The sequence below is a fragment of the Macaca nemestrina genome, chromosome 8, assembly GCF_043159975.1.
Source record: "Macaca nemestrina isolate mMacNem1 chromosome 8, mMacNem.hap1, whole genome shotgun sequence".
Lineage (NCBI taxonomy): Eukaryota > Metazoa > Chordata > Mammalia > Primates > Cercopithecidae > Macaca > Macaca nemestrina.
The window spans coordinates 19742302-19753496 of NC_092132.1; positions in this window are offsets into that span (position 1 = coordinate 19742302).

Below are 11195 nucleotides of genomic sequence, written 5' to 3' on the forward strand. Positions count from 1 at the left end.
ATTTTTTAAAATGAAAAGTAGATCAGAATTGAGGGCTGATTGTTGAGAAGGACGGCAGACACTAATAAGAACATTATAAGGGCTTTAGCTTTCTCTCCACAGGAACGGCCAAAGCTCACCCTGGCACAATACATATTGGACTTCCTTATGAGATGATAAAACATGTAGTAATAAGTGATTGATTAAATGTCTTGAAGCATTCATATATCTTGACAATGAAGCCACGCCTTAAAAATCACCCTGAACTTTTCTTTTTGGACATTCCTAAGGCATGAAGAGGCAGCATCAATGCACTACCAGAAACACTCCTCTCCCAGGTGTGCCCCCACATTCACCCACATCACCTCATTTGTCCTCACCAAAGTCCTGAAGGTAGTTGTGGTTATTGCAACTTAAAACAGAGGCAATGAAGCACAGAGAAGTTAAGGGACTTGCCTAAAGTCACACAGTTCATAAGTGGCAGAGCTGGACTGTAAGCCCAGGTCTTTTGTATCCTTACCTCTCACCTGTATCTCTTCACTGCACAATCTCTGATAGACTTTTAAGTTGGTGAAGTTAGATGGTTTTACACGGAGCATTTACTCTCTCTGGCTCAGTCCTCTGATTTTAAGACCAAATAATAATAGCTAACATTCACATAACATCTGCTGAACACCAGGTACTGTTCTAAGCACTTTATATATAGAAATCCACTTAATTCTTAACACAAGCCTAAGCGGTAGATACTTTTATTATCCCCATTTGACTGATGAATGAACTAGGGCATATAGAGATTAAGTGAGGTGACCAAGATTGCAGACCAAGTAAGTGACAGAGCCATGATTCAAACCTGGGAGAGGGAACTCCAAAATCAAGTCTCCTAAATAAATTAAGCGACACTGCATCAAGACCTATATCCTGATTGGCCCAAGATACAGGACTTTCAGCGCTAAAGCCAGGACAGTCCCAGACAAACTGAAACAGTTGGTCACCCTGGCTGGACAGACATTACAAACCAGCAAGTCTTGGGCCACACCCAGCTTTCTGTTTAGACCACACTGTATTTTGAAAAAAAATGGAGCCAACATTTTAAAATCAGAAGGCATCAAGCTAACAGCTGTATTTTTGGCATTTCTTGAAAAGTTGGGTGATCTGGTCCTTGGGTGTGTGTGCATGCAGGCACGGGGACAATCAGTGGCAGCTCAGTAGCCACTGGTCTCTGTCATCCTGGCAACAGTCCTCCATCCTCTGCAGCCCCCTCCCTTCATACCATGTGTTCACATGCACTGACCCCAGCCTGTTTGGCTCATCTCTGCACCTGACCGGACACTGTGTGCATTTGAGTGTGGAACCCAGAACATCAACATCATCCTGACTCACTAGGGCAAGCCTTCCCCACCTTTCCTGCACCTTTGAATCACCTGGGAAGCTTTGAAGGTGCCTGGGACACACCTCAGCCCAGTGAAATCAGAATCTTTGGGAGTGGGTCTCAGACATCACAATGTTTTAAAACTCCCCAGATTACAATGTGCAGCCGAGTTTGCAGGGCTTCTTCAACTTCAGTGTGCACAGGAATCATCCACACATCTTGTTAGAATGCAGATTCTGATTCAGTGGGTCAGGGTGCGGCCCGAGATTCTGATTTCTAACAAGCTCCAAGCCGATGCCTGTGCTACCCTTCCCAGGACCACACATCAAGAGGCAAGGGGCCAAAAGACAGCTCCTCACCAGCATGTGCTCTTCCCAGCCTCACTGGCTGGCCTGGACCACGCCTGTGTCCTTGGAAACTCGTCAACGCTTCTAGTAGCAGAGGCCCAGAGAGGAACAGAAGCAGCCCAAGGTCACACAGAGCCAGGAAAGGCACCCACATCTCTGTTTCTTTCTGCTGCACAGCACTGCCTCCCCTAATGAGCAATTTCACCCACCCATCCAAATCCCAGCACATCCTGGCTCTGTTTGTGAGACGAGGCCAGGACGAATGTCTCCGTGAAAAAGTCAGCCCTTGCAGAATCGGCGTCTGGACGTGGGTGGGTGGTAGTGCTCTGTGGAAAGGGGTCCAGGGGAAAGTGGGGGAGGCAGCAAAAAGCTCAGACTGTGAAATGCAGAGGCTGAGGAGGAGGGGGAGGCCAAAGGAGGGGCACCGGGACAGCCTCCTCCCCTTCCCCTCCCCAAGGAGGCCGCTCCACGGTGCCTGAGTCAGAGGCCTGTGAGCTCAGCCCCAGGGTGCTGGGTTGGGAGGTGAGTCAGAGGGTGTGTGATGGAGTGAATTTCTCCCCGGCCAAATATGGGGCTCTGCTCTGCTCGGTCTTTCCATGCGTGCTGTGAGAGGCTGAAAGCTATGTCTACTCCACATGACAGCGAGGTCCCTGATGAAAAGGGGAAACTATTCCATCCTCTGCTCGCCCCTCTCCTTCTTCCTGGCCAGTGGGTGGCACTTTGTGTGGCACCGAGTACCTTGTAAACTCCTCCACGGCCCATCTGTTCACCCCAAGTCATTCAACAGAGCACAAAATAGAGAAGTAATAAGAACGTATTTTGAAATGGAAGTTTGATCCTAGCGGGGTCCTGCTGGGCTGCCCTGCACCCGCAGCCCTGAGAAGAAAAGAGACAGCATCCCACTCTTCTCTGGATCCCCCAGTGCCACACGCAAAGTGTGGGACATAGTTGACGTGATTAGCTAATAATTGTGGCTGGATGCGGTGGCTCATGCCTGTAATCCTAGCACTTTGAGAGGCTGAGGGGGGCAGATCACTTGAGGTCAGAAGTTTGAGCCCAGCCTGGCCAACATGGTGAAACCCAGTCTCTCTTTTTTTTTTATTTTTATTTTTATTTTTTTCGTGAAACCCTGTCTCTACTAAAAATACAACAGAGCAAGACTCCATCTTTAAAAAAAAACAAAAGTCTTTAAAAGATAGTAATAATAATAACTGTGTCATTGGGTGTGTGTTATGTCTTTATCTAACAGTAGACTTTTTTAATTCCTTGAAGAAATAACAACTTATATAGCACACCCTATATGCCAGGCACTATTCTAAAAATCTTCTCATATTAGCTCTTTTACTATGAGGATTAACTCATTTATACTCCAACAGAACAGCCCTGTGAGGACAGTGCTATTATTATTATTCCCATTTTACAGATGAGGAAACTGAGTCCCAGAGAGGTTAAGTCACTTGCCCAGGGTCATATAGGCAGTAAATGATAGAATCAGGATTCTACTCCCGACAGCTCAGCCTCAAATCCTGTGCTCTTAACAGTATTTGCTTCATGTCTGTGTCTCTGATCTCTAGCACATGGCCTGGCCCATGCTAGGTAGTGATAACTATTTGCTGACTAAATGAGTAGAATTATTAACATGCTAGTTATTGTGTGTGTTTATACGTGTTTGTCTCTCCCACTAGACCTTGAACTTCTTGAAGAAATTATTGATCTTGCCAATGCCTCCCAATGCATTTAATAAATGCTTTAAGAGAGAATATGTTAAAGAATGGATGTTTCCAAACCCTAGTTGTTTGCGTGTGAACCAAACTACCTACATCGTTGAATGAGGTGTTTGGAGTTTATTCAGATGTCCAGAAAGAGACGGTGTGACCAAGTGTAGGGCCAGCTTCATGGCTTTGTGACCTGGTCAGTTGCACAGAATCCCTGCTTAGAAAGGCCTCACGCTTGGTTTAACGTTCTGCTATAACCATCTTGAATTTCTTAGTAATTTTTTAACAGGAGGCCTCACATTTTCATTTTGCACTGGGCCCCGCAAAGGACGGAGCTTGTCCTTCCCAGAGTGAAGACAGTTCCTAAGGAAGGGACACCAAGAGCCCTGTGTCCGTGGCCCCCAGGAATGAAGCCTTGGCCGTGGATAACATTCGGACAGTGTGCCCCAGGCTCAGTGACCCCAGCCCAGATGTGGCTCCTGAGAGGTCATTTGGATCTCATCACCCCTGACCCAGGAGCTGTCCCTGAGGCACCGCTGGACTTCCCAGACTCCAATGGCTTCAGACTCTCACCCAGGCCAGCCCCTTGGGCCAGCCCAGGCTCTACACAGATGATGCCTTCCGTGGTAGGACTTGGACCACAGCTGAGTGCTGGGCTGAGCACTTTATTTCACCTGATGCTCATAACCACTGCCCTCTGAGATAGGTTTTATTGGCCCAGTTTTAGGCATCTGGGGTTCCAAGAGGCCCAAGGTCACAAATGAATAAGAGGCAAGAAGAAGTGCAAATAAGTGATTCCAAGACCCTTGTTCCTCACCACGGGCCCCTACTGCCCCCTCACTGTTTTAGGCAGGCCTTCTTTCTCTCTGCTTAGAAAGTGCTTCACCCTCTTCTCAAATCCTGTCTTCCTCACTTACCTCTTTTCCAGCCATACAGCCTGGAGTGGGAAAATCAGGATTCCAAGTCAGCCTTGGGTTATCTGCTCTTAACCATATTTATTTGCTATACTTGTTTGAGCATGGCTTGGATATCTCAACTCACAGAAAGATGGAACACAAAGGAACTTTAGCCTCTAATTCTTCATCTGTAAAATGGGATCAATAAAAAGACCCACAGCACAGACTTACCTGGATTAAATGTAGTAACAGATGTCGAAGTGCTTTGGAACCCTCCAGAGGTCTAAACACGTTGGCCCATCACAGGTCAGCAGAGAATTGAACCAAGATGCACCCCTGTGAATCACAGGGATTTCTCCTGCATTGTCTTCAGATCCTGAATCTCTCACTTCTCAGCTGTGTGAATTTGGGCAAATGACTTAGCTTTCTGAGTCTTAGATTTCTCGTCTGCAAATTGGGAAGTGGGGTTGATGACAGTAGTCATTCAGCAGTGTGGTTATGGGGTACTTGGCAGGGTGGTCATGAACTGGTGAATGGTATTAATTCCAGAAAAACTCTAGCACACACCAGATTTCCTTTAAAGCAGCAAGCCCCTGATCAGCATTTTACCCTTAAAGCACCTTCCTTGGATGTTCTCTCCCCACTCAAGACGCACCACATTTCCAGAACATGACCAAGTACTGTACTAGTAAGTCCTAAGTTAGCCAATTCTCTAAATCAGCTTTGAAAATCTCTCAGTTTGAAATGCAAATTAAAACCACAATGTGATACCGTCTTATACCATCAGAATACCTATTATTTAAAAGTCTAAAAATATCAGATGTTGGCAAGGATGAAGAAAAAAAGGGGAATGCTTGTATACTATTGGTGAGAATGTAAATTAGTATAACCTTCATGGAAAACAGTATGAGATTTCTCAAAGAACTAAAAATAGAACTACGATTCCATCCAACAATCCCACTACTATGTACCCAAAGGGAAAAAAAGCAATATATCAAAAAGACACCTGCACCTGCATGTTTATCACAGCACTATTCACAACAGCAAAGATACGGAATCACCCTAAGTGTGCATCAGGAGAACTGGATAAAGAAATGGTGGTGTATATATACCATGGAATACTATTCAGCCATAAAAAAGAATGAGATCAGCATGGATGGAACTGGAGGCTATTATCTTACATGAAATAACTCAGAAACAGAAAGTCAAATACCACATTGTTCTCACTTATAAGTGGGAGCTAAACAATGGGTACACACGTGGACATAAAGTAGAATAATAGACATTGGAGACTCCAAAAGGTAGGAGGGTAGGAGAGGGGGAAGGACTGAAAAATTGTCTATTGGGTACAATATTCACTTTTCAGTTGATTGGTACAGTAAAAGCCCAGACTTCACCATCACTCAATATATGCATGTAAGAAACCTGCACTCGTACCTCCCAAATACATAAAAATAAAAACTAAAATAAAATCTCTAAGCTTGCCCAAGCCCTGGAATGCAGTTGCGCAATCTCATCTCACTGCAATCTCCACCTCCTGGGTTCAAGCGATTCTCCTGACTCAGCCTCCTAAGTAGCTGGGATTACAGGTGTGCACCACCATGCCCGGCTAATTTTTTGTATTTTTAGTAGAGACGAGGTTTCACCATTTTGGCCAGGCTGGTCTCGAACTCCTGACCTCCAGTGATCCATCCGCCTCAGCTTCCCAAAGTGCTGGGATTACAGGTGTGAGCCACCACTCCCAGCCTCCAATGTCTTCTTCTCCCTTTGTCTTTGCTTCCCATCAGGCTGGCTGGCCTGGGTGTAACTCACTGGTGGTGGCCGTATAACTCCACTCCTGCCCCCACTTCTTCTTTACCCCTATAATCAAGCTGGAACTTTTTCTTCTGGCTTTTTTAATCTTTGCAAAAGAAGGAGCAGACTGAGGGGCTAACAGAATGCAGTGGAGAGTCCATTTAGAGTTGAAAGTTCCCTGTTCCCTGCTCAACTCTCTCCCTCAACCATATTTTTTCAAAGGAAGGAAGAGGTGCACCCATCCAAAACACACATACCAGCTCCACATGTGCTAACTCTGTGACCTTGGGCAAGATACAGAAGGTCTCTAAAGTACAGATGACTGGGAACAATCAAAGTGCCTATCTCGTAGGGCTATAGTGAGGATTAAATGTGATAATCCAGGCAAGAGTCTAGTCCAGTTTCTGGCACATAGTAAATAACAAATGTAACCATGTTATTACATGAAATCAGTTCCAAATTGAGAAATGTACATCACTGTTTTATTTGATCCATGATGTTGCTAATCTACTTTTTCATCACCGTAACAAATAAAAACTATGAGCACATCAACATAAGTCAACTGATGATGACATTTCAACAGGCCAGGGTGCTGCCCACTAATCATTCCACCATATGGTTGGTTGTTTTTGTTTTGTTTTGTTTTGTTTTGTTTTTCTCGAGACGGAGTCTTGCTCTGTCACTCAGTCTGGAGTGCAGTGACCCAATCTTGGCTCACTGCAACCTCTGCCTCCCAAGTTCAAGCAATTCTCCTGCCTCAGCCTCTCCTGAATAGCTAGGATTGCAGGTGCCCACCACCACACCCAGCTAATTTTTGTATTTTTAGTAGAGACGAGGTTTCACCATGTTGGCCAGGCTGGTCTCGAACTCCTGACCTCATGATCCACCTGTCTCGGCCTCCTAAAACGCTGGGATTACAGGCATGAGCCACCATGCCCGGCCATGTTTTTTTGTTTTGTTTTGTTTGTTTGTTTGTTTTTAATTCCCATCAGCACTTTGCCTCTTTCACTAAAATTTTTAAAAATTAAAAAACTTACTCTCTATAGGCTTTTGATGTCTTAAGTGTGTTAAACTGTGGTTTCTTTCATGATACCTGTAATTATTTAAAAGCCTGTGTAATCATTCTTCACAAAATTTGCTGAGAGCTCACACATCAAGCCAAATGGTAGGACAGATAATGTTGGTATTAAATGACAGAAAACTTCATCACCACAGATAATACATGAGGGGACATCTGGGATCAATATGAGACAGGATACAAGGCTATGTCAGCTTAAGACCCTGAACATGATTTGAAATTCAGACCATAAGAAATAGCTACACTGTATCAACCAAAATACGCCTTCAAAGTACACAAAGTTCAGGGCTCATTTACAAAGTGTAAAGATTCCGGATGACAGACTTTTGAAGGCTGGAGTTCAGTAGCATTCTGTTTTCAGATTCATTGTGTTGCCAGGAAAACTGAGCAGTGGGAAAGAGGACTTTCTAATTCTATTAGGAAAAAACACTGAAATTTTTAAGAAAATGTGAGAGAAATAATATTGCAATTACAGACTTAGAAGTGATTTATAGTGAAACTACTGGGGGGAAAGTATCACCTACTCAGCCAAAATAAGATGAAGGAAATAGAACAGATTTTTTTTTTAAAAAAAGAGTAGTTTAAAACAGGGACCAGGCTGGGCACAGTGGCTCTTACCTATAATCCCAGCACTTTGGGAGGCCAAGGCAGAAGGATCGCTTGAGCCCAGGAGTTCAGGACCAGCCTGGGCAACATAGCAAGATCTAGACTCTACAAAATTAAAAATAAAATAAAATAAACTAGTCAGTGGCAGGCACACACCTGTGGTGCCAGTTACTCAGGAGGACAAGGTGGGAGGATCGCTTGAACCCAGGAGGTGAGGCATCAGTGAGCCATGATTGCACCCGTGCACTCCAGCATGGGCAACAGAACAAGATCCTGTCTCAGAAAATAATAATAAATAAAAATGAAACAAGAGACAAATTTTGACCCACAGGCTACACTGGCCAACTACTTGTTTTTGTAAATAAAGTTTTATTGTCACACAACCATGCTCACTCATTTATGTATTGTCTCTGACTGCTTTTGCATTACTTTCAATGGTAGAGGTGAGTACTTATGACAGAGACTTTGTGGCCCACAAAAGCTGCAATATTTGCTATCTGGTACTTTACAGAAAACTGTTGTGAGCCCTTGGTTTAATACATGAATCTGTTTTCTGGAAACCAAAACAATATTTAGAAGTATGTTTAAAATTAGAGTGGACAACGAAACAAGAGAAAAACTTCATCTGTTCATTCCACAAATATTTAATGAGAACCTACTGCATGCCGGGGACCGTATAGCTGTGCAAAAGTAAACAGACAAAAGTATGGGTCCTCACAGAACCTACTCAGACTGAGGAGTTTACTAGTTGATCACTATAAAAGAACACATATTTTAAAAGTGTTTTAAAATATGGGCACAGTGGCTCATGCCTATAATCCCAGCACTTTGGGAAGCCGAGGCAGGCGGATCACCTGAGGTCAGGAGTTTGAGGCCTGACTGGCCAGCATAGTGAAACCCCATCTTTACTGAAAATACAAAAATTAACTGGGTGTGGTGGCGGGCACCTGTAATCTCAGCGACTCAGGAGGCTGAGGCAGGAGAATCACTTGAACCCAGGAGGTGGAGGTTGCAGTGAGCCGGGATTGCTCCACCGCACTCCAGCCTGGGCGACAGAGTGAGACTCTGTCTCAAAAAAAAAAAAAAAAAAAAAGTGAAATCTTTAAGTGAACAATGAAGAATGAAATGTTTCAAGGCGTAAAGAATGAGATCAGTGTTTCCTCAGCTTAGTCAATAATATGTGATGAGCCAACCGACAATAAAAGAACACTTGTCGACTTGTGCAGAAGAGATCCGAGAAGACCTCAAAGCACAGCATAAACAAAGAAAGACTGAAAGGTTTCTCATCAAGGTTGAAGGAAAAAACCAGGACCACTTGGCACAGGGTTGCAGCATGGAATTGATTTCAATCCAATTATTGGCCAGGTCTATCATAATGTTGCTAACCAGAGTAGAAAGCTTACTGCATTTGCAGTGAAGCTGATGAAAGGAGAGCTAACCATTTCCTACACTCTCAATATTATCAATCCATGCATTGGAGAAAGGGCTGATGGTGTTTTAAAACATTCTATGCAGAGCGAAGATCAGCACACAAGAAGCTGTGTTGCTTGTTGAAAATGTCTTTGAGCTATCGATGATGTGTCCACTTGGGTTTAATGCTCTGATACGGTTAGGCTTTGTGTCCCCATGCAAATCTCGTCTTGAATTGTAATCCCTATAATCCCCACATGTCCAAGGAGAGACCTGGTGGGAGGTACTATATCATGTGGGGGGTGGTTTCCCCCATACTGTTGTCATGATAGTGAGTTCTCACAAGGTCTGATGGTTTTGTAAGTGTCTGACAGTTCCTTCACGCACTTGCTCTCTCTTGCCTGTCGCCACGTAAGACGGTGCCTCTTCCCCTTCCGCCATGATTGTAGTTTTCCCCAGGCCTCCCCCGCCATGCAGAACCATGAGCCCTGCAGAACGCTTTCCTTTATAAACTACCCAGTCTTGGGCAGTTCTTTGTAGCAGTGTGAGAATGAACTAATACACTCCCTTGTAAAGATCAGTGAAGATAGAAAATGGTATGAAATAATGTTTAAAAGATCAAGTGTCTATGTATTGAGCAGAGTACTGAGTCTAATTTCCAAATTTGAATTTATCCTGTGTTTAAAATGTGTCACATATTAAGAATTTCAGGAATTCTTTCAAATGAGCTTCAAAATGAATTATCTATATTCACCACCTTTTTTTCTTTCTTCGTTATTTATCATCTGAGTAAAATGATAAACATTTCAAAACTATTTAGGACAGAATAGAAGACTCATGCCAAAAAATAATCACTGAAGATTTCATAGTTAAGAAATCATACTTGTGCCGGGCGCGGTGGCTCACGCCTGTAATCCCAGCACTTTGGGAGGCCGAGGCGGGCGGATCACAAGGTCAGGAGATCGAGACCACGGTGAAACCCCGTCTCTACTAAATACAAAAAAAATTAGCCGGGCGCGGTTGTGGGCGCCTGTAGTCCCAGCTACTCGGGAGGCTGAGGCAGGAGAATGGCGTGAACCCGGGAGGCGGAGCTTGCAGTGAGCCGAGATCGCGCCACTGCACTCCAGCCTGGGCCACAGAGCGAGACTCCGTCTCAAACAAAAAAAAAAAAAAAAGAAATCATACTTGCAAATGAATACCTAAAAATCATGGGGAAAAAAAACAAATCTTAGGGGCTTAGATAGCCTTTCTTTTTCTTTCAGAAAACAATATAACAAGTAATGTTAATTACTAAGGGTTGGATTCTTAGTTACTGAAATTCAATCATATTTTAAGAGCATGAGCACAAAAAAATACAAATTCTGAGATTTTGTATGTGTATATACATAGATATGTACGTATATGAAACACACCAGTGAGTGAAACAACAAGCAAATATTTTCAAAAATATTGGCTGGGCGCGGTGACCCAGGCCTGTAATCCCAGCACTTCGGGAGGCCAAGGTGGGCAGATCACTTGAGGTCAGGAGTTTGAGGCCAACCTGGCCAACATGGTGAGACTCCGTCTCTACCAAAAATACAAAAATTAGCCAGTTGTGGTGGCAGATGCCTATAATCCCAGCTACTTGGGAGGCTGAGACAGGAGAATTGCTTGAACCCAGGAGACGGAGGTTGAAGTGAGCTGAGATTGTGCCACTGCACTCCAGTCTCCACAGAGCAAAATTCCATCTCAAAAAAAAAAAAGAGTATAGATGGCCATATGGTGTAATATGGCCCCATAACTTCATAAGAATTATGCAAAGTGTAGTTCCCTTACAACCACATCAATGTAACCAACATGGCATTATTCCACATGGTCTTCACAAAAGTGCTGCTGATATCTTGAGTCACTGCATTTTGCTTCAATTCTGCCAATTGCTAGAGCTAGCAGGAATGTTTATTCCTATTCTGTAGCATCTAAAAACATACTGTGCAGTGCACTTGCCCGTGATGGCTGTTAAGA